This window comes from Rhyacophila brunnea, unplaced genomic scaffold, assembly GCF_057557595.1.
Source record: "Rhyacophila brunnea isolate RB1 unplaced genomic scaffold, BYU_Rbru_1.0 scaffold_4, whole genome shotgun sequence".
Classification (NCBI taxonomy): domain Eukaryota; kingdom Metazoa; phylum Arthropoda; class Insecta; order Trichoptera; family Rhyacophilidae; genus Rhyacophila; species Rhyacophila brunnea.
The window spans coordinates 52,607,204-52,633,438 of NW_028233068.1; the positions used below are offsets into that span (position 1 = coordinate 52,607,204).

At 32.5% G+C, this 26,235-nt stretch overlaps 1 protein-coding gene across 1 annotated transcript in view; it reads left to right on the forward strand.

Moving 5' to 3' along the window:
* Window positions 1-26,235, forward strand: part of LOC147067506 (zinc finger protein castor homolog 1-like) — a 272,254-nt gene that overhangs the window by 28,519 nt on the left and 217,500 nt on the right. Inside the window, exon 2 of the mRNA XM_085953709.1 lies at window positions 7,580-7,712. The gene's annotated coding sequence lies outside the window, so the exon portion shown is untranslated. The remainder of the gene's footprint in view (window positions 1-7,579; window positions 7,713-26,235) is intronic.

Sequence of the window (26,235 nt, forward strand, 5' to 3'; positions counted from 1 at the left end):
TCTCATAAAATGAAATTCATAAGCCCGTTCCATACAAAAATGATAATGTTTATAAGTGAAGTGAATTGGTAAGAATTTATAATTTACATCAAGAATGCGCTTAGGCATCCGAAACATATTTCACGCACACACATCTATCTATCTATCCTACACACATTCAAAACATACTTGATCGTTTGCTGGATGAATGATCATTGGTGATCGAGAGAACTTTGTTTTTTTAAACTTGAGTGGAATAAAGGATTTATGAAATAATATAATATAATATAAACCTTGTCGGGATATGAGTATTTAAGACAAGAAACCCTATAGCTCCCGTTAAACGCAGGGATACTTTACTGTATAGATACTTCGGCAATATTTTCAGCAGTGAGAAGTATGAATTACTCCAAACTCATAACGCAGATAAAGGTAGATAGGCGTAGGCAAAAGTCCAAGTCCAAGGTCAATTCCAAGACAATTGGTGCTTTGATACGACTGGCCCAGAATGAAGAGATGTACCTACTGCAATTTTATCGCCGAACTAGTAAATGCATATTTTATTAAAATACTGTTTTGTGATGCATGTAAATGTATTATAATAAATATTGTCACAACAGTGTTGATCAATGCCATATAAATAAAAAGGATTTCAGTTTGAACACGTATTTATTATCTTAAATCGATGCCTTTCAAATTAGTATATTATATCGTCACCTCAATACTACAACTAGATAACGTGATTTTCACTGTTTTTGAGTTAGCTATTGAATATGATTCTACATTTTCTTCTCTACAAAATGATAAACTAGGTAAGTCGGAAGTTAATGGAAACTGTATTAATTTTGTGTTTGAAAATATTTGATAACATAAAAACCATTAATGCATTAAATAAATATGATAATATATCTACAATATTTTTTTATACAAATGAACATTATTTAATTGTTCTCAATTATATAAGCACAATTTTTCGTTTTTGTTTTAAATAATAACTATAGCCTGGATTTATGTTAATCAAATAAAGTTTAAATTTCATTTTCCCAATAATGACCAAATCAGAGTTATCTAGTTGTAGTATTGAGGTGACGATTATGTATTATAAACTATATCAAAACTATGAATTTTTAAAAAATCTCTACTTTTTTCTTCAAAAGAAAACTATAGTTTAGTAATAAAAAATAATTCATAAAACAAAATTTGTTAACTGATTAATGAACGCTCTTTTACGAGTTCTTTTAGTTACGTTTGAATTTTAATTTGTAAAATATTTTTTATACCTTTAGATGAGTTGCAGTGTCTGTCCGCTTCTGAAAGCCGTGGATCACGGGTTCAAAACACGCGTCTGACAAATTCACCTATTGTTTTTTTTTCAAAATGCATTTGCTTTCAGTACCATAATCTAAATAAAAGTTGAAGGGGATATTTCAAAACTATTTCTCAAAACATACATCTACTTACTTGTGTGGCCGAGCGGGCTAAAATTCAAATCGAATTGTAAACACAGTGATTTTTTATAACACGTTTAATCATTAATTTTAATAAAAATATGTTAAATTACGGTATTTTCTACACTCTTCCTTGATCTCTTGGGTGTTGATAATGTAGATTTTTTGTTGTTGTAATATGCAATAATTAAAATCGCTCACATCTCATCAATCTCTGGTACATATATCCCAGAAAGTAAAATTCCACTCACACTCGTCAGAAAGAATATCAAAATTTATGAAGATACTAATAATAAATGGAGTTCCATATAGGTACCGCGTGATTTTTTTTCTTCATAAAGTTATTATTCATTCAGAAAAAATATCATTGATGTCGTTACAATATGTTAAATCGATAATTAGATACACAGGATTTAAGGATACATATTAACCTATAAATAATTATAATAACGTAGTCATACAATGTTGAAGAAAACAGCAATGGGTACATAAGAATTTAATATGTACTAAACTACAATTGAATTAATTATAACATATCCATAATAAAATAATAAATACAAACTATATTAATATGTATTCAATACTTTAATGTTATTAATTCAAATTATGTGGGGGGCGTTTTAGGCTACAGGAGCTTTTAAAAGTAAGTAGGCAATACGAAATATCGAGTTTTTTATAGATAAAGATAGATAAATTAATGGCACGATACCAGGCACACCTTCCTCATTAGGTAGTTAATATTTTAATTTTCCCAGTTTGATTACCTACTAATAATATTGAGAAATCTAGTGTGTTTCATTTAAGCACGATTGAGAGACTATGTATATGAATTTAATGAAGTACTAATACAATATTGTGTTTTATTTTAATTAATTAGCAAAATATTAGACTCCAAGTGGGATTCGTGCCCATGTGATGTAACCACTAAACTAGGTGTGTCCTATCTAATTGCATTGAATTAACTAGAGGTTTTTACAATTCTAACTGAAGTGCGCTCTGATTTGCGTTATTATTTTGTATTTTAAATCAAAGTATTAACTAAGTAATTACCTTACTAACTGGTGTCAGGGTATCTCCAAATTTTTGTTATAACGTACTTGCACTTGCTAATAATTGAATAAATTATTTTTTTAACATAATAAATAATTCACAAGATTTAGTATTTAGATAGTTTATTACGTTTTTTATTCGCTATTATTTTTAACAAACATATTTTTACGTACTCTGAAATCAATTTGTGAGTGTTTAGTTTGTTTTTCATATTACGTAATATATTAACATTCATTTTTATGTGTATATACATCAAATTATGATGTTATTAATACTATTATGAACAATGTTTCGTCAAACGTATTTTCATATCAGATACTCTTGTACCTACGTCTTATAACTAAAAGCGGTTAATAATGAATTCTAGCTACTGAATAAACGCGCTTGAGGAATTCATAATGTATCACTCGAAGAAATTGAAACGAAGACAAAAATGCGTTTCCGCCAGTAATCGTCGCCCTGGCGGCCATTTGTCACACCATTCGACACTGACTCGGTGGCCATTTTGTGATTAATTAAGACGACAATATTGATATTGGCTAAATTAGTCGTAAAATTAACTATCGGTAATCCATTATGTTATTCAAATTTGAACATGGCAGGAAATATGCATAAGTATCTTTATATTTATTAATAAAAAAACCGGAATAGGTATAATATATTAATATATATAATAGAAGCACCGAAACGTTTAACGATAGGTAATAAATGTTTTTTTCCGTTCAATATCTTCAAAAGAAAATCAATTTGAGTTGTAGGTGAATTATTATTTAGTATTATTCACATTGTCATTTAAGTACATATTAGAAATCGTCACTTTAGGAGAGGAGAGACAAAAAACTGCTTTATTAGTAGGTGAAATTCAATTTCAGTAACTACGTGAAGAATTTGGATTTATCTAAATAACTAATAACTGGTAGTGAAGGGCTTATAGTCGGCGAGTTTTTGTAATAGTTCCAATCTGATATAATCCAATGTATTGATTTCATTTAAATCTTCTTCATATTGTGCCTTCCCCTAGTAGAGGTCGGCCACCATCAAGGCGATCTTAGCTTTGTCGTCTGCTACCCGGAACAGTTCAGTGGAGCTGCACTCGTACCAATCACGGAGATTCTTAAGTCACGAAATGCGGCGCCGTCCTCTGTTACGTTACCATTGATCTTTCCTTGAATGACAAGTTGGGGAATACTGTACTTTTGTCCTTTCATAATGTGGCCGAGGTACTGTAGTTTCCTGGTTTTCATACTACGTAAAACTTCTCGGTCCTTCCCGATTCGATTGAGAACTTCAACATTTGTCACCCGGTCAGTCCAAGGAATTTTGAGGATGCGTCTATACAGCCACATCTCGAAAGCTTCAAGTCTCCGTGACATCTCTTGGTTTAGCGTCCATACTTCCATACCATAGAAAAGAATTGAAAGAACATAACAACGTACCATACATAGTCTCAGACCTAGGTTAAGGTCTCGATTGCTAAGGAGGCGTCTCATTTTGAGAAAGGCACTCCTTGCGATCTCAATTCTAGTTTTTAATTTCATTTCATTAAAATGATATATGTTAATCGGAGGTGTATATACGTTATAAACTACATACCTATATTATAATTATGGTGGTAGGTATATAATATGACATTGAGGGTTTTACTGACATGTAATAAATATATTATAAATATAGGTACCTACAATCATTTTGACAATATTGTCACATCAGAGATTATAACAAATTAACGACGATATATTTCATATATCCATTTATTGTTAAGGTCATGTGAAGTCAATAAACATACCTAATTGAATATTTAATGGGCTTACACTGTACAGATTGACAGTTTTTAAATAATGATGAAAAGCCATATTGATATAAAGGTGAATCGGTCTTAAATAATATACTAATTATCACAACCACGCCATCGCCATAGGAATTTCCTTATATTTTGCAAATTGTAAAGATTAAAAGTTTATAGATTACGCGTAATGCAAATGAGTTCCAGTGGGTCTATTCTATACTTATCGAACACTAAAGTAATAAATAGTATCAAACTTAGGGTAGGTTTGTATCAAAATATTAGCACTTATTGTAACAATTACACAAAGCTGGTTTTTATTGTTGCAATAAGTGCGATATTTTAACAGCAGCAAGATAGGTGCTGTTAAAATATAGCACTTATTGCAACAATAAAAACCAGCATCGTGTAATTGTTACAATAAGTGCTAATATTTTGATACAAACCTACCCTAAGTTTGATAATATTTATCACTTTATCACTTTAGCGGTCGATAAGTATAGAATAGACCCACTGGATAATATAAATACTTATAATACTAAATTATAATGTAGGTAAATATTTTAATAAACTTTTACACAAAATGACCTGTTCTGATTATTTCTGTGATATCAATAAAAAATCCACTCAAAATATCATAATAATTGTTAAATTTTATTTAAAGTAAGCTCAAAACTTTTATACAGTTTGGTAGTACCTAACTAGTTCCTAGTACCTATAACGAGTTCAATATTTTTTTTTAAATTACGTATCATGAAGTAATATCTTTTCCTTCAAAAGGAGAGAGGTAATTTTGTACATATAAAACGAAAACGCCTCTCTTTCGAATACGAAGTCAGGCGATTTTTCTTCAATTGACATGATCAATATTTTTATCTCATTAAAGCTTTGAGTTTAATATTTTTTTATTACGATTTATTCCAATCAATTTTTGGCTCAAAAGCACTCTGATTGTTCCCGGGATATGAATAAAGCTGCCACTCCTTACATCGGCGCGGCTGGCTGAGTCGCTTCACTGAACCTTGAAGTTTTCCATTTTATAATACACTGAAATGAATTCCAAATAATATCTCACAAAAGGTAACTAACTCTTGGATCATTTTTAGAATCGGCAATCAACTTAAGGGCCACTGTGAGAATCTGTAATATTCAAAACGTCTTAGAAACAAGGAAAATATCATGTGAGAATTCTAAAGTAACTTTGTATAATACATACTTAGCTGTTATCTATTTAAGAAAACAAAACTTTGTGGACATAACAAATCTAAATTCAAGACGTGAACAACATGATATTTACATTATAACAAATATTACCCTCACAAGAGACAAGATAATATATAAAATAATATGTAATAAAAAAAATAATAAAACTTAATAAAATAAAATAAAAACATACTCAAGTACAATTATATACAGAAAAATAAAAATTTTAAAACAAAAAACATACAATTTTATACATAACAATATAATTTCGAATAAAAAATACATAGCACGTCTCCGAAAATGTCTACGTCTTGGGGAGCGCATTGACTAGTCTTGAAATATCGATTCATAAAATACTTAAATGAATAATGTGCTAAAATTAAATCATATCATTCATTATCATCTCTAGTTATATACCGATGCTAACAACAATAACAACAAAAATACGCTTAGTGCAAAAATTTAAATTTGATTAGGTTACCTGATTTTTTATAACATTTTAATTCCCCCTAACGAAGATATTGAGTGTCAGATGCGAGGAGTCAATCTTAGAAAATTGATATATTGGAACGCTGATTTCGATCACGCAAAACCATATGTCACTATTTAATTGCATTTATATATAATTTTAAATGAATTAAAGACAATATGTAATAGTATATCATGAGGTATTAAACATTATATTACACAATTTTGGACAACCTCAGAAACATACCTGATCTTAATAATATACCTATTCATTGAATGTACAATATTTCAATTATCGTAAATCTTCTGTATTGTGAGTAGGCACAATTCGTATTGTATTTAAATCTTTTTAATATGTATCTAAAATACTTACAACTGTCGTGACATTTTGTATTTATATTTAACAATAAAACGTTGTATAATTCAAATTGTATATATTTGAATATTCTAATGATGAACTAGGCCCAGGAATGTCCGTTAACGTTTATCTGTTTCTTCATAAATTGTTATTAATTTTAACGTAGGTATTTTATTATTATTTTAACGGCAAAAAGAAACATCTATGTTACGCCGAATGTGCGAAATTGACTATTACATAAAATGGGCAAAATTTTGCCTAAATCATGAAAAATGCAAGCCCGTTGCCTTATTCACGAATTAGGCAAAATATCTGCCGAGTGTGTGAATTCGGCAGTATTTTTTCTGCCTAGTTCATGCATTGGGCAAATTAGATAGTAGCGCTACGGTGGTATTTTTTGCAACTAAACCAAATGTGTCAAATGCTCATGCATTGGTCAAAATAGATGGTCGCGCTCCGGTGGTGTTTTTTTCAACTAATCAAACTAACCAAATGTGTCAAATATGTCATTGATTATATAAAAATATACCAATCAATAACTACAATGACGTTCATATCCATTTACTATGCCCAAAAAAAGTTAAAGAACTATAATATGATAACGGAAGAATTTTATTTAAAGGTATTTTCGCGATTTGATTCGTGCTTGGGTATCAATCGTGCAATGGTCGATTTTTTGTTTGTGATAGTATGATTTGATAGTTTGTTGACACTTGTTAGCTAACCTCAAAACGGACATTCAGCTGAATTCAGAATTACAAAACCTAACCTAATAATATTATATTATGTCCAATTATAACTAATAAAACCATCCGTATTAAATTTACTTTTTCTACTGTCATGTTGACAGTTTTAGAATTCCATACCCTGGCAAATTCACGCACTCGGCAAATAATTTACCTAATTCATGAATAAGGCAACGGACTTGACTATTACATGAATTAGGCAAAATTTTGCCCATTTCATGTAATTGAAAATAGTATTATAGTAATATAGCAACCCAAATGAATAAGAAAATGTCAACATGATTGCGTCCGAAACGATGGATGTTATGAATTGCCAAGAAACATTTTTTCTACGATGAAGTTATGTGTTATTACGTATTTTTGAGATGATTTATTTGAACCGAGTTTTAGTAAAATTTTATGAAAGCAATAATTTTACTAACAGCGTTAAATCAATTTACATCTTTCGCTATAACTTTCGATTGAATTCCGCACAACCCATCATACGATAAAGCAACCATTTAAATATTCGAAATTGATAAATTCGCGATGTTGTTTTTTCCAGAAGGCGAGGAGAGAATTAAGACAGCAAATGGGAAATATGAAATCATTCAAAACGTCTTCTTCTTCTTCGTCATAGAAACATCAGAATTCTACACATCGCATCATATCATCTCGGGAAGTAACATCTGGAATTGGTGAGCTATTTTTTTCACTTACAATCTTACCGAGCAGCGTAGCCGGCTTGGATATTATTATTTTCTCAAATGTGTAAAATTAATTACGAGATGTCTTGCAGGAATCACACACCATCTGGCATATGTTATAATATAAAACTACTGTGTTTCCTTTCTAAAGGGTAAATAATACGTAACAATCACAACATTCTAGATACTCATATATAATATACTAAAGTGGGTGTACGGTGTCTTTTTTTAATTTACGATTCAATGACACAAAGCAGAGTTTTGAAAAAAAGCTCTGATTTTTTTACCACCAGCTAAGTCAAGTAGTAATTTATTAATTGTTTAAAATCAATCCAGTCCTATTTAGTATATTTTAGAATAATTCAACAACAATAATTTCCATGCGTATCATACTTCCATATATCCCCTGGTTTTCGGTTCACAATTATTAGTTAACATAGTTATTATGACATAAATGTCATAAATAATAGTGTTATATTTAATTATTGTCTTTTAATTTTATTATTACAATGTCTTTCCACCAAGAATTAATAGCGGTCACAATTAAGGTAGGTAATTCATATTATGATATTAGATTTTAAGTAAACGATTAAAAGTTCAGGCATTTTGTAAACGTATTTAATTATTTTAATTACAGAAATACACCCGCGGTTTGTACCTACTGAGCAAAAAGAATATATCTGTGAAATGGAAATTATATTATGAAAATGTGCGAGAGTGGTCAATATATTTTATTTCACATAGATTTATTCATTCTTTAGAATTTGATATATAATACGAACGCTGATTTAAGTGTGTTAAAAAGGGATCTGTTTAGCTAAAAGCAAATGTTGTTCAGATAAAAAAAAGTGGTGATAGTGTACTGTGTGAGTTATAACGACCAGAATTACCCAATTGGATCCAATATCTATAACAATCTAGTACTATGACAAATAGCCATCGCGATTGCAGCTGGATGACTAAAGCCATTATCATCATTATTTGTCAAATCCTTACAATCCTATATGGATCTTGCATGCGTCCAGGGCGTTCATCAGCCCCCAATTAAGTCAGTTATATTGATACATACCTTGAAAATTAACTAATTAATAGGACATTGTTTAAAATGCTATATTTTGTTATTATACAAGCATACCTTATCACTACTTAAAAACACAAAAAAAAACGACGGAAAAAATCATTGAAATGCGATGTTTATTATTTTCATAACACATCAAATGATCCATACAAGTAAAGGTGGACCAGGACGGGGTTTGACCACCGTTGCTTTCTGGTGCTTCCTTAAGTTTTCTGCGCATCTATTCATAGACACACGAGACTGCTATCGGCGGCTATCGAGGGTAGTTTTTCATATTTTGTGTTGAAGTATTATCATTTTTACAATAGGTTAGTTGTAATTGTTACTATGTGCTATGTTTTAATATAATACCTCAATACAAACATGATAAACTACCCTCGATAACTGCCGATAGCAGTCTTGTGTATATAATAGATACGCTGGTGCCCACAAGAAGACGATAGCACCACTTTGGGAATCACTGCTGAGTGTCGATTATAAACTTTCTTGTTTGTATAGAAATCGACGTCCATATTTGAAGCGACTTATTTTGAAATAGTATTGGTTCGCGCACCAAATTTACATACCAATGCAACGAGTGGCCTTTTCAATTAAAGATAGGGCAAATGCGTGGTTAAGTTAACTTAAGCTGATATGAAAATACACGCACGACTATTACGCACCCGAGAATAGAAGCATTTTAACAATTTATGTACGGAATGAGAAGAAACACTATCAAATTGTATGAAATTTTGAATTGGTTTTAATTAACGAAACATTGAAATATTAATATTAATCTGTCGCTGGCATGTTTTCGTACACGTGGTTCTTTTGATACAAAGCAATATTTAGCGTACTATATCGTATCTTCTGTTTGTATTTGAAGGGGCGATGACCTGTGGGGTACAAGGGAAATGCAAAAAAAAATCATTAGATGCCAAAGATTAAACTAAGAATATGTTTTTAATTTTATGTGAAAATGCAAAGTAGTTTATTTAAAGTATGGGTAAATCTCGATTTAGATGAAAACGCTAGATTTAACAATCCCAGGTTCGATTTATGATAAAATTTTACATAACTTCGTGTGTTTGGGTATTGTAATAAAAAGCGTTTTGTAAACTGTATGTAGATACCTAAACCTAACAACGATATTTAAAAAAGCTAGATTTAACGCCATATCTCGGGTTTGATGTTGTCCTATTTGACAAAACTTCCTATGCATGTGTGATAACATAATTATATGCATTTAAAATACATCTCAGATGTGTATGTTAAATATATATGGAATGTTACATTCTCAAATTTTTTTGAATTATTCAGTTGAATAAAAGAAATGGTTTTATTTGCATTTAGTTCTCCAAGGGATATACTGCACGTAAACACGCTTAAGAGGAATCCTATATGCCAAAAGAAAACCTAGCGGAAAAATACGAAGCTTGCAATTTGAGATTTTTTTGATAATATACAATTTCATCCGTATTAATTAATAAATATGTATCTGAAAGATAAATTTGCAATAATTGTAAAAAAATGTGAATTTGTCACATATTTGGTACATAGGTTACGTTATTATTACATTATTTTTATGGTTATATTTATTATAAAAATTTAGTTTATTAAGTTTTTTAATTTTATGGTTTATATTTTTGACTAATTCATACTTCTAATATTTTTTATATCTGTTTTAAAAAACATCGATTTTTATAAAAAATATAAATGTGTATAACTTGAAATCCTTTTTATTTATATCAAATCGAGCTTAAATATTGGGACCATACCTAAATAAGATCTTAGCACACTGACCATGAGCTATGATGGCGAGTGACAAAAGGGAGTGTTATATTAAAGCCTCGTACGTTCGCGCCGGTGATGGAAAAAAATAGCAACATGGAAGGCATTGTGCTGTTTTTATATCTGTTGTTTTTTTTTTAAATTTTGCATAGGTAGCGCAAGAGACAAAATACATACTTATCCGAGCATAACACTAATGCACAAATTAATATTTGTCATATAGTGTCAAACATATTTTTTTAGATTAGTGTTTAAAATCAATTTACTTTGTACTTGGTTCCGTTGTCTTCTGAACACCTCTCTCATTTAAATTTCGAAAACAGCTATTCATTTCCGAATTCAAAATGACTAAGTTCTCGATAAGTTCGAATTTCGCGGTATTTTATTGATAGATTCAATTATTATTCGAGTATTTCTCATCATTGCTTCGAACGCAGTTCATACAATGTATTGAGTGAGTGAATGTCTACTCTAAATAAATTTATAATATCAAGAGACTGCAATTATTGTCACTATCGTCATTCAATTAAGAGTAAGTAACGTTGAAATGCAAATAATTCAGCATTTATTATTTAAATGAATAACTGAGACTAAAAGGTACATGTAAAAATGGGTTTACTTAAGTAACCTTAATTATATTTATTTCGAATTAATCATCATCATAAGTGACTGAACAACTCAGGGCGGGTCCTAGCCTCATGCAAGAGCTTCCTCCATCTCATACTATCCTGGGTCAGTGTCTCGCCGGTCGTTCTAGTATTTCCGTTGTTGACATCGTCTAACCACCGGTGTCTGGGCCTGCCAATCAACATCCGACCGGCTGGTCTGCTATCCAGGATTCTCCAGCGAATTAATGTAAATTAAAAAAAAATGTGTCCTAAGTGTAAACGTCACATGTTTTAAATGAATATTGGAACATAAATAAATATTACTTATTTTTAAAAGTCATGAAAATTACCAATTTGAAAAAGGGCTTATCGATAAAAATTATATTCGTTTTGACGAATAGTTTTCTGTCATCTGTGAATCATCCTGATGATTTCAGTAAAATTTCCTTTGTACAAATTGATACAATTAGTACGAGTTCAATAAATATTTGCGTACATATTTTTAAATTATTATTTATCCCAATATGCATATCCTTCAAAAGTAGATAGTTACTCCAATTATTTTGTAAGTACATGATATAAAACGCCTCCCTTTCGAATACGAAATCAGGCGATTTTTCTTTAATTGACCTAATTTTCTATATATGTACCTAAATATGATGGTATGCATAATGATATGATCAATATTTTTATCCTATTGTAGCTTTGGGTAAAATATGTTTTATCATGATTTATTCCAATCAATTTTTGGCTCAAAAGCACTCTGATTTTTCCCGTTATATTAACAAAACCGCCACGCCACTCCTTGTATGGTAAATATGGAGATATCACGTTTTTCTGTAATTTCCTGAATTGAGTAGAATAATATGATTAGATTTTAGGAAAATTAATTTTCCATGATCCTCTGTCGATGCCTTAGTCAAACCCTATAGGCGTATACAAGCATATTATAAAATTTAAAAATATATTTTATAGCAGTACCTACTTACATAAATTATTGAAAAAATAATATTTATAGTAATATTTATTTAAATACACACTCACGATAGCATAATGACATTACAGCTTACTCCAATACAGGATACATTTTACAACAATCTATCTTTAATAACTATCTTTGGCCTCCGCTGCCCCAACCCCTCACCAAAGCCTATCAACCCTTCACTGCATCGTCATTACGGGAATACATGTCATTATCATCACCCGGGGTCAATCCACGGCTGAATGAAGGCATCTCCTAATTCTAGTTTCTCGGTCCCTAGTTCTTTATTGTCACGTAGTCGGCCGAACTTGATAAGGTCATCGAACCAGCGAACCACTGATTATATGACTGTATTAATTGTCCAGCGATTGTCAAGTCTTTTGCCATTGCATCGGCTTGGCGTCTTCCATCACGTTGCTAAATCTCGTTTACCTACTTAACAATTGGTTTATTTTGTAGTTTTCCGTGTTACGCCCAATATTAGGCCCTGCCATGAAGCCCAATGACAAGTACTGTAGAGAAGTAATGGTGTAGTTTGTAATATAAGTAAAACAGTCACAGAAACCTGAACTTTGAGAAAATCACATAAATATATCCTAACTTCACCAGGGCATCTATTCTATACACAAAACTGTTTTCGAAGTATTAGCACTTTATGTAACAATTACAATAAGTTAGCCGTCTAAACAGTCAAAACTGTCTATCTCGCTCTAAAATTTAGCATAGCCAAGAGAGGTACTGTTAAAACATAGCACTTATTGTAACAACTACAACTACCTTATTGTAATTGTTACAATAAGTGCTAATACTTCGATACATTCCTACTCTAGATAGTTGCCGTAGCAGTCTTGTGTATAGAATAGATGCGCAGGAATCGCATCCTGAGCCACCGGATTACAAGATTATGTTGTCCGTATTTGAATGCATATGTAAGTACCTACCTGTAATAAGCACAAACTAGTTACTCCTAAAATCAATTTAATAAAACATTGTTATGTATCACTGAATATGTCCATATAAAATTATATACTTATAAGGCACAGGGCGATGAGGTGTAGGTACATCTTTTGTAGCCGGCGTCTTATAAGCTGTACGCGAAGAAATAATCGGAAGTGATAAGTATATACATATTGATTATAATAATATATATATTATATTATTCCTCCTTCACTAATTCCGGCCCGTCCAATCAATCCACGTGCAGCAGCGTCTCACGTCTTACGACCTCATCCTCGACGCACACATATAAATAAAAAATAATGCCCAACATTTTTAGCACTCGTCCTCATGTTCGCTTTCCCAAAATAGCCAGCTAATTGACTCCCTTTTATCACTCGTGCATTAATAATAAAATATCCATTTTCCAATATCCACAATACATCTCCTGGTTTTTGTTTCGTTGCGAGGGATATGTCGCAGGGTTGCCAACTTATTTAAGAGCATGCATAAGTGAAACGGCAAATAATTTTCAACAATAGGTGGGACGAAATTTCGCATCGTCGCCAATCGCCGAGCGACATTCGAGGTGGGAGCACGTCGATTTTTTTTGTGATGGCGTCGTAAAAATATATTCTTATATTGTGTAAAGATGACTAAAAAACTTTATGACTGTACTCGAAAAAGCATACATGTCATTGAATATATTATAATTATTACTAATATAACAATAAACATTACACTAAATGGACGCATGTTGAATTTTATGACAAATTATTTTCTGTTCGGCACGCGACATTAACACAATCCGCGCGTCGCATTGTTACGATTTTTAGACCTCGCCGCAGCTGAGGTATAGCCTTTTAATACACATCACGGTTTGCAATCCCGGGATCCTAATAATTGATTCGTTGGTACTGAAAATCCGGGATTGAAAATACTTGAATCTCGGGACTAGTTTTCACATGATTTTTTCATCTAAAATTATCTGAAGTCATTAATTTCATACGATCATAAAGATTAGACATTTTATCTGCTAAATCATCCTTAAAACGCGTCATAAAAAATCCTAAACTAGGCATAATACTAAAAAATACTGAAATAATTGGGCAAACGTTTATTTTTTCACCACCCCCTGGATTAGGATTGGTATTGTAAAAATTATTCTTATTTTCGCCTTTATTTATATTTAGGCTCAAAACAAGATTTTTATCTATGTCAGTACTTTTAACTAATATACCTTATAGTAGGTACTTTATAAGCGATGATCCACGAAGTTTATACACTATGTACGTAGTACCTACCTATCAAATGATCCGATATGCCATGTTATTTATTTTGTCACTAAATTTAATGTAAACTTGAGTTTTTGTTTTAATAGTATTAGCTCGCATTAATTTAGTTACCTATTTGGTGGAAATACATTGTTTTTTCCCGACATATCAATCGATCCTAATAGAATCATATGGGCCTCCACAGGGTGGAGGTTTGTATTACGTTTTTTTTATTACGAGAAAAGGATGTCAGCCACTTGCTCAACCTATTAGGTCTATACTCTGACTCATACACGAGTTGAAAAACAATATGTGTACTTGCCAGACCCAGGATTCAAACCTGGGACATATGACGCTATAGGTATAGGCCGACGCTTATGCCACGCGGCGATCGTGGGACTGTCAAAATAATACACATATATTATATTCTTGATGTAATAAGTGTCATGATTTCGCTGACGCGAGGTTTATTTTATCAATGTCTTCTTTCTACAATTACTATCGGGTATATTAATAAATTTTCTTATTTATTTCGCAACCCTACTTCTCATTGATATATTGCATCTTATTATTTCTGGGCCCGAATTGGAGTTTCAGAGCTGCATCGTCGAACGCGAAGCGAGCGAGCCACGAACAAGAGAACTTAGTACGTACATTCCACGAAATGGGAAAAACACATTTGGGCCTCTGTTATCAGTCCACTTAACGGCGCATGCGCGGTTCAAATCCGCCGCTGGAGGTCGCAGTTTTTAAGCTTTTTCCCAAAGACTTATTTATAAACTTTTCGAGTGTTCTGCTTATTAACCGAGCTTTTATTAATTGAGCTTTTTCGGTGAGAAATTCTCACAACAGAACTTCATTGACTAATATCGATATATAACTGTTTTGTCTCGGCGTCAAATAGGTATGTTTAATGAACAGTAACGTCCCTAGCCAAAATGCCGCCTCTAGGCAGAGCCAAAATGTCCCCCCATTTTTTATACAGTATTTTTTAATCATCCTTTCATGACTCCAACATCTAAGAAATTTGTTGTATGGATACATTATTAACAAAATATAATTACCACTAATCTCCTACCATTTCTGCTTCAATAGACAATATTGCGAGTCCACGATTTCAGATACATACATTTAAAAATACACCTGACAACTTCCAAGACTCGCTGGTGACGAGCAAAAATTTTTGGATAAATTTTAAATTAGCTAAGTATGTACCTACCAATACTAAATTCAAATATAATTCGCAAATCTGCACGTGTCATTGCTGGTCATCAAGGACGTGACGTCTATGGACAACATAAGTAAACTAGACATCGCGAACCCGACAAAAAAATTACAGTCCTATTAAATCTTTTATGTCATTTAATAGGTACATTTTGTTTCCAACCAGTGAGCTGAATTTTTTAATGGAAAGATATTTACGTTATTTCTCTCCGATTCTCCTCGATTTGCCGCCCCCAAGCGACGCTCAATCTGCCTACCCCCACGGGACGTCATTGTTAATGAATCATATTGCTTAATAGGCACTAAACATTTTCCAGCTGCTGAAAATGGTTGAAAGGTAAAATAATACAATCTTCTTATCTCTTTTAACTTTAAATCACAGTTTTAACTATCAATCCTTGGTATTATTTTGGTGACATCTTCTGTCAAAAGACTGGCGACTAAATTGCAGTATGCACATTTCTGTCGTATTAGAATATTAGATCACCAACGCATTGCTTTCGACAAAATTGCACCACCTACGGAGGTTCCGTAAAAAAGAAAATCCTTGATGTCCTCTACCTTTCTATTGAGGAAATTATGGCAGAGGATTGTACTTTCAGCGTTTGATAGTAACCATGCGTTTTATAGCTCATTGGCTGGTCTTCGAACCCCCTCATCGATAATCTAATCAGTAAAGGAATCCTTTGTAGAAAGATTGTGAATAAATAAATTAAAATACACTACTTGGCTTCAGGTCTCACGCGTAGTTAATAGAGCCATCGTCTTTGAAACTATACATTTGAGAGTTACATCCCGCGTCTGACATGTCGTTTTTAACAAGTAATTATACGTGTTGTCTGTGTATTTGATTCAGAGAAAATGATTTGGGAAAATGGGTAACGAAAAATCGTTCGATTTTTGTGGCAGGGATAAGAAATAAAAGGGTAGAATTCGAAGCCAAGAATAGCTATATCATAATATCATTAATACCTTCCAGCTGATATGTAGATACCTAAACTTAATAACGATTAGTTACTATTTGTGGTTGTTTTAAAAAAATATTTACCCAAGGTAAAGAAATAGAAGAATGTTCTCTAAGTGTAAACTAACTATTGAACAAACTCATCAGCGACGTCTTTATTGAAGGTGCTAAATTAGCATATTATTAAGTATGTCAATAATTGAGAGCGGAATGCACAATCTAAGATTTCGATCCTAAGGATAAGTCGCCGAAAAGCATGACTTAACTATAGACAATCCTGAGTATATAGTTAAGGAATCCTTAACCATAGACTACTTTTGTTATGAACACGCCCCCTTCTGTATTACCATTTACCACTGACAGCTGCTGTCAAAATAAATTCGCATGTCTATAAAACAGTCCATACTCTCAAATTCATTTAACAATGCATCTCAATATGGATATTGATAGTGTTAATTCGTTTGGCATGTACTTGGAGAATATTATTTTACTTTTATACGCCAGCCCGCAGAAATACAAAATGCCAGGTGAAGAATGACACTTGACGCTAGTGTTACCATGTTAAAAAAATATCTTGCGGTGCCTGTGGAATCACGTATAATGACTTATAACGGAAACATAAGAGTATTATAATTAAATATTAATATGTATTTCTGGCACCCAACTCGAGCAAGTCAGCAGCTACGTCTATCTCGGACAGCAGGTGTCCATAGACGGAAGCATGCACGATGAAATTGCTCGAAGAACAAAGCTGGGATGGAGTGCTTTCGGACGTCTGAATAGTGTCTTCAAGAGTGACCTACCATTATGTCTTAAGCGTAGGGTGTTCAACCAATGTGTGCTACCCGTGCTCACATACGGCTGCGAGACGTGGACCCTCAACACGAGAGATGTCCAAAGGCTAAGAGTCACACAGCGAGGCATGGAGAGGTGCATGTTGGGCATCACGCGAAAGGACCGCAAGAGAAACGAATGGGTTAGGAAGCAGACAAGAGTACGCGATGTAATAGACGTTGCCAAACAGCTGAAATGGAGATGGGCGGGGCACATTGCTCGCCGAAAGGACGGCCGCTGGACAAATGCCGTCATCCAATGGTACCCAAGGGGTACAAAACGGCCACAGGGTCGCCCTAAAAGCCGCTGGGTTGATGAACTGGTAAAGTTCGGCGGAAATACGTGGCAGCGAACGACACAGGACCGAGAGAGTTGGAGAAAGCTTGGGGAGGCCTTCATCCAGCAGTGGATTGACCCCGGCTGATGATGATAGTTATTGCATTTATAAAATGCAGTTGTCATATTTTTGTCATCGTTTAACAATTATAAAATAGTTTACCTAAACTATAGGAAAGAGAATTTTTAAATATGGTATTATTTTCAATAGAAATGATCTTAACTAAGTACAATGTTTCTACATAGTGTTTTCTGCTAAGGAAATTTTAGTTATGACAAATGTTTCTGCATTCCGCTCTGAGGGTCTAAGGCATAAAGCCCATTGACGCAGCGAGTGCGGCGCTCGCGCAAAATTTCTACAAGTGGCGCGTAAATCAACGAAAATACAACGTAATCAAATACGCCAGCGCCCACTGGATTTGACGACGCATTTTACGCGCGCGCCGCATGAATCATCGTTTTTTCGCGAATCACCGCTTCTCGGCGATACGAATGAAAGAAAATACAATGGAGTCCATTCATTGAACACAGCGAGTAAAAACACGCCGCGCGAGGCATCGTCGATCGACGGGCGGAAAGCAATTATTTAATTACAGAGAAGTCATTGTTTTATTTTATTGCGTGTTCAGTTTATCGCTGGTTGAATAATGTCATCGTAAATTTTAATTACAAGACCCGAAATAATATAATATTTTTATTGCTTTGTTATGAGAGGCGCTGTAATAATATTTATTTTGTGCTGTTTGGGCCGCTTATAACATAGGTGAAGGGTAATGCGCGGGAAGAGACGTGTGATTATGGTTATGAATAAACACTGCATACGCGGACTTCGCGCGCCCGACGCGTTCTGTGGGCATCATCGCTAAGAATTGAAACGAGTAGGTACAGGTGACATGTAAGTAAAACAGTGAGCTCTTAACAGTTTGTAAGTAAAATTATTAGAATGTCATTTCAAGCATTTAATTACACTCCGTTTAAATGTTATTATTTTCATATTAATTAATCTAATGTTAACGTTTTTGCCTGTGTTCCATTGAAACACTACACTAATAAACATGAAGAAATATCAATATTTTTTCTTAGAATTGTAATGCTAATGATAAATTATTTTAAAATATTCAGTCTTAAAAACAATTATTAAGAATGTATGGACGCATATTTAATTGATAAAGTCAATTTAGTTACCTATGCATTTGGAACGTTCAAATCGCCAGCAAAATAATAACTTGCTATTATAGTAACATTTTATTAATATATAATATATTAAATATTGGACAATGAATCCATTACAAGAAATGTTTTGTAATAATAATATATGAAAATTTTCATTAGACATACAAAACGTAATAATCGGTAAAGTCTGTATTGCCAATATGTTGTTATTATGCATCGTTCATTAAAAGTAATATTTCATATTGACTATATGAAAATCTTATAATATATGTGCATATAAGAAAACGTACGCGTGCTGAAATCTGCATAGGTAATATATATATTTTATGAAGTCAAATGTTAAACTTCCAACACACACTTGGGTAATAAAGAAATATTATTTAAAATTATTCTTGAACAAATACCCAGTAATGCGAATATATTGAAAATTAAAGTCGAACTAATACATATAAATAACATCACTCAGAAAGGGCGGTTCGTGTTAACGATTATTATAATAATAATTTAATATTGGGATAATAATGTGTTCATTGTTTCATTATATGATTAAAAAACACTTTGTGTTGCACCAAAGTATATTTAAATCATGGCCCCCACATCCTGCAGCAGGCCCCCCTGCCTATCGCTAAAGTTAACGGCAGTGTGACTATCTACAGTAAAGTTGTGTATTCCAAATAGTGTTCGAGATAGACATTAGGATATCTTTAGCGATTTGTATGTATATTTCACCCAACCAGATAATTTAAATTTTTAATTATGCTCCAAGTGAAATAACGCCGCAGGCGACATTTTTTTACTATTAGTGCAATTTTGAGATGTGTGTTTATCTCACTTGGCTGGTTAATTCGTCAGGCAGGGCCCCCCCTTAAGCTACGGAAGCACTGGCTTAGATGATATACGATTACTATCACTATGTTAGTCGCACTATGATCATCATCATCATCAGCCTGAATGTATCCACTGCTGGATGAAGTACTCTCCAAGCTGATTCCACTTCTCGGTTCTGCGCGATGCGTTGTCATGTACTTCCGCAGAACTTTACCATTCCATCGATCCAGCGGCCTCTAGGTCTACCTTGCAGACGTTTCATACCTCTTGGGTACCACTGGATGACTGGATTTGTCCAGAGATTGTCCCTTCTTCGAGCTATGTGTCCAGCCCAGTAGAAAAATTGTTGAAAATATTTATACCTACGTTAAATTTATTATAATTGTATTTTTGTTATAAATACGAATTCAATCAAAAATTTAAAAAAATGATCAAGTATTTAAAAAAAATCAATGGTTACATACAAAAAAAATCGACTATATTATTTTGATAACATTAAATGTTTTTATCACAACGTACATCGAACATTCACTTAACCGACTTAACGGAATCATAATGTATTTATATTCTGAATCACCTCTCATGTGTGTAAAAAATCTACACACATTTAAACGTGGAGTACGTGTATAGTACATTCAGAGTAGCTACGGAGTACGTATAGAGTACAGATAGAGGCCCGTTTATGAGGCCGGCCGAGACAGTCAGACCACACCCAGGATTGTTTCAAATAGCATTATTATCTTCGGTTCACTACGTTTTCATAGTGATCTACAACCAGTAGGTATTACATATAATATTATCAAAATGGCAAAACATAATAAATGTTAACATTAATTTTAATAAGTATAACAATCTAACTATGGACCAATGCTGATATATTTCTTACATTTTTATCCTTTAGTCAATTATATGTCGGTAAGGTACATACCATAAAGGTATTAAATATATGGTACCTACCATGGTTTTGCGGTAGTAAAAATATTGATAATATTTATTTATTTATTTATTATATAACATTTTCAGTTGGTTTTCGGCGTTGACTAAATACTAATTAACGATTCATCATCTGCTAGAACCCTGCTTCCGGATGAAGGTCATTCCAAGCTTTCCGGTCTTGTAAGTTAGATATTTAATCATACTAACTATTTCATTGATAAAGCGCCGTCCATGTCTGACGATTGAACGTTTTCTACCTCTTGGGATGATATGACTAGATTGTTAATTAAGCGAAATGTATAAACATAATTTATATTATTTTATCATGTACCTAATAAACGGCGCATTATGTGTATAGGATAACAGACATCGATTATACGATTATAATTGAATCTAGACGGAGTATATTATGTGGTAACAGGTAAATATATGTTAACAGATAATTACAAGATAAAAAGAACTTTTTATATACTTACCACGTTTTTAAATTTTCTGTTGAATCATATAAACTTGACAATTCTATGTATTAATAAATACGTTTTTTGTACTTGATAGAAATACTGAATAAATATAGAATACTAAAATGTCATTTTGACATTTCATATTGATTTCCATAGTAACGCACGTATATATTAATAATTTAGTTGCTAGGACCCCCTTAGCAACCAATAATAGCGTTTTACTTTTTACGAATTTTTTCCGAAATAACTTTCCATACAAAACAGAATTATCTGAAAATGAATTCAATTCTGCTTAAAGATGGCTAAAAGTATTAAAAGAATGCATTATCATCGTGTTTTGATATATTCTAAAAGTTTCAAATGTCTAGCTAGTCGGAAAGTTAGTTAAAAATCTTCAATCGTCCAATACAAATCTTGGATAAACAAGAAAAAAATTGTACTGGACAAACAAGAATACAAGCTAATAAAAACGTGGTAAAAAATGAATTAACAATTTCATAATATTTTACATTAAAAAACACAACATTACAAAAGTATTAACTAAAATACTTACTAAATAACGTAATTAAAAATACTTCGTCATCAGAGATTCAACTTGTGCGAATTTTGAGTTAAACTCGTTAGAAGATAGAATCCAAATGTTTGCAATGTTAGTATATACGGCAGAGTAGAACTCTGGGCAGCAAACTTATACCGATTGATGAAGAATGGCAATGGCCCTACTAAAAAGACACCAAAACTATACTGATGTCTATTTTTTAAAACAACTACTTTTCCCTTACAACAAGCTAGAAATTAAGTGATTTTCAAAAGTTTCATAGATGTTTGTAAATTTTTACTAGTAGACATAACCGATAGGTATTGTTATAGTCAATATGCTGTTAAAATCCGACATTGATAGTGCATATTAAACTTTGTCAGTCATACGTATTTGTTTTTATTGAACTACAACTTACATTAATTATAGTACAAAATATTCTTCTATCTAACATCTAAACATCTAACAAACTAACAAACACTAATAGTACACAATAATAAATATGTTTGACTGACAAAATTTAGTGTGCACTATTTATGTCGGATCTTAACAGCCTATCTCCATCCTTTGCCACTGGTTATGGTTTAGTTAGATTTTTTTTTATCACATCACGGTTGATTAATTTTGACCATAAGTAGATTCGTCGTAATATTAGATTGAAATAATGCATACTTCAGTTGCTTGATTAAGTAGTTTAGTGCGCGCGAGCCACTGGTTTCACTTCGATGCATTTCAATTGAAATCTTGAAGCAAAAGCCATACCTACACGCATTTACGTACCGACATACATTTCTGAATATTTTTATAAATTATTCGTACAATAAGCTCGCTCGTAATATTATTGTCTCTTGTAAAAAATCTCGATTGTATTCTGTTATTTTTTTCTTTTTAATTTCCATAATATTATCTATTATGCCCCCTTCCACCGTGGATATGTCGTGGTCGTTAGAACTTGTTTCTGTTTTGTTTCTTTTTGACGTTATGTTGGCATGATTTTTAAGAAATAAATTCATTGTCATTTTATTAACGTAGGTACTTACATTATAATATTTGAATATTAGACATAATCGAAGCTGTCAATTCGATGTCAGGAAAATGGTCAGTTGAAAAGTTCCTGAAGTTCGATGGTTCATGCATTTAACTAATACATAGTTTATCCATGCATACACACGAAATGACGCCGTAACATTTTCTGCAAACAGTTTACCATATTATAATTCGTCGGTCCCTATTAAAAAAGTCGGATCTGAAATTTTGTCATTTTCGCATTATTACGTAAAAGTTATTTAAACACTTTAAACATTTATACCACAATCACAGTTTTTTTTGTTTGTTTGAAAAATTTCGAGATACTTAAGTTAAAAATGACGGATCTACCGAGAGTGTCCGAATAACAATGTTGGTTCTTACCAACCGACATTGTTGGCTGGGCGTGGGTGAGCAAGATGCGTCGGATCTGACAGTTGCTGCTATGTTCACCGGACAGACGGATGTTTTTATAAACGTTAAGAAAAGTGTCTATAACCCGTATTTTTATTCATTATGGCAAGCAATAGGTCACAAAGGATATTTGATGAAACATCTTTGATTGCTCGTACTGAAAAATAGCATTTTGCAGATCCGACTTTTTTAATAGGGACCGACGAATTATTGCATTCTAAGTATAAGCAATAACTAGGACTATGATCGAGATCATAGATTCTTGCCGCGGCCTAAATATAGTAGAGCTGTAGTGACTCCTTTTATATGATGTCGTTTATCCCTGGATACAACCTCCTCATTCACGTCGACGTTTCAACTGACAACAAGTCTCTCAAAATGATCGTATTCTGTTCTGGCTATGTAACCAAAGAATTGCATTACTACCCGAAGACATATCTTGAAGTCATTCATTTTTATTCTTCCAAAACGGAGATATCCTATTTACTGTCCATATAATTATTTACCATGCGTCTCCACCACCAAATCTCAATGCCATCAATCTCACGAACTTTATTTTGCCTTATGATTCATGTCTGAACATCATAAAGAAAGATGGAGAGGCGTTCATTTAGATTGGTACCTCTGCTGGTTTAGAAATTGTAAACTTCGATGGTAATGCTAGTTATTGGTCTTAAGTAAAATATTTTATAGAACAATATACCTAACTGTTGAATATTGAAATAAATGGTAATAATATGAACGAAATATGCAATTGAAAATTTTCATTTATTGCGAACAGGTTACCGCATTGTATTAGTAGATAATCAATAACTAGCACTACCATAGTCATTCCCAATTCTGTCCCGCGAACTGAATATAGGCGGACATTTTCAACTGTTTGCTTACACACATTTAATTTTGTGATGATTTTATTTATCAACTAAGCAGTTACCTATCAAAAGATGCTATTTTACCTACTAAGATTTACTATCACAGTAAGTATGAAGCCGAAAATTGGAATGAATCCAACATTGATTGTCAACATTGTATGATGTACCTATAATTTATCTTTAAATATTGAGATGGCATGATTTTGGAAGTTGTACTTTTATTTTATTAGCATTTGTACAACATACCGATTCGAAAGATTGTGCCCACAAACTGTTTTAATCTAAATTGTACGCCTACACACTTATTCATTTCTTGAACAAAAATAAAAATAATCACACAATAAAATCAACGCGGAACGGCTATGTCATTATAAAACAGATGTTCTCCAACTGTGGAGAACTAGGAGAAACAAATACAAATTAGGTACCTACCTAAATGCAATATTACATATATGTAGGTAGATAGTATATACATAGGTACTTTAATCTAAAATGCAACGATGAATATGCAGTATTAATTTTACAGTTTATTAGAATAAAGTTTACTCACAGATATAGGTACCATCTTTAGATCGTTCTAATTACATCAATTACATAATATATTGTGTTAACAAAATAGTTAGGAGTTTTTTTTACATCGTACCGTTAAAATTCACTCAAACATTTAACTGAGATGTACGAAATGTTATAAGTTCGTTGTTATTATTCGTAACATTAGATTACATCCCATATTCCTTAGAAGGTTATTCACATACTTTCACATATTTTAAATAAGTATGTCGCTATAGTTAAGGATAAATCTATCATTTTTGATTAGAGCTTTTCAGTTCCCATACACAAAATTCTGACAATGTCCCTACAATCATCAGTTAGTGCATAAAAAATCGGCTTCTTATCCTGGGTGCGATTCCCGGTAAGCCTGGATGTTTGTGTGATTGCTTCACATCTACCACTATACATCTACCATGTTGTGTTAAAAATAATATTATATACTTATATATTTATTTTTGTAAAAAATTCACTTCCTTTGATGAAATAAGCGTTACCAACAATCTCCTCCGTGTAGAGTGATTCTGCGCTGATCTTGTTGCTTCATTTAGATTTCATGAAGGTGTCCCTCGCACACTTCTCCCTTCAACGCTACCAGAGATCACTCTTCTCCTGTGATGCATATTATGAATTATTAAACATCGACAAAGTGCCTCATATTTGGTTGATCAGAAAGTAAATTGACTACGGAAAGACCATTACTTTGGTGGCTTGGCGGTATTTAAAAAGACTCATTAGTTCTAGGAGTGAATAACTGCAGAGGGAACGAACGACTTAAAAGAATGGGCAAGGTGACCAAAGTGGAGTCTGGTTTATACGGTTAAGGTCCACATCAGGCTGTAGCACCACAAAAGAAGAAGATACTTACAACAAATTAAAAAAAAAAGTGTCTTTAGAATGCACTGCTCTGAAAGTATTATTTTACTATCCATACAAATAAGCAGTTAATATTATTAAACGATTGTATACCTACCTACTTGATTTAGACAACAATTATTATTAATGGTTAATATAATCACTATTACCTATTTAGTATATAACCTTGTTTTGCATTTCTGCCCCATATGGTAACGATTGCTCAGAAGTCACCAAGTTTGAGTATCACGTTGAACGTTTATGACACGATTTATAAGTGCCAGGCACGTCTTTTTTTAGATTAGTTCCTCTAAAATGGATGATCTCAATTAATCCCAGATTCATACACAATTGTATTTTTTGTAACTAAAAACATATATATGTATATATAAGTAGGTATATTATATTAGTACATGTATACATCTACATTATGCTTAACAGAAACCATATTATTTGCCACATTTACTGTTCAAAATTGTTAGCAAGTTCAAGTAGACGTTATAACTAAAATATTTGGCGAGAGCCGGGCGTCGGTTGGTAATTAAAGTAATTAATATTCCTTGATTTAATACACAAAACCGATAGTCAATATAAACGTAATCTGATAAGTGATAAGCGTTTTCATGTATGACCTACTAGTTTAAATTATCGTAATTAGACAGGAGGCTCGTAACATAGTCGGTTAATGCACATATTGTCCTGACAAACGGGTTCAAATCTCGTCCGGATTCGTATTTTTTTTTCAAATATGATTTTTTCTAGTGGGTATAATAATATATCTGAGGTGTTTTAAAGATATGTATGTTCAATATATAGAATGTTTCATTCTCAAAGTCTTGTGAATTATTCATTGAAT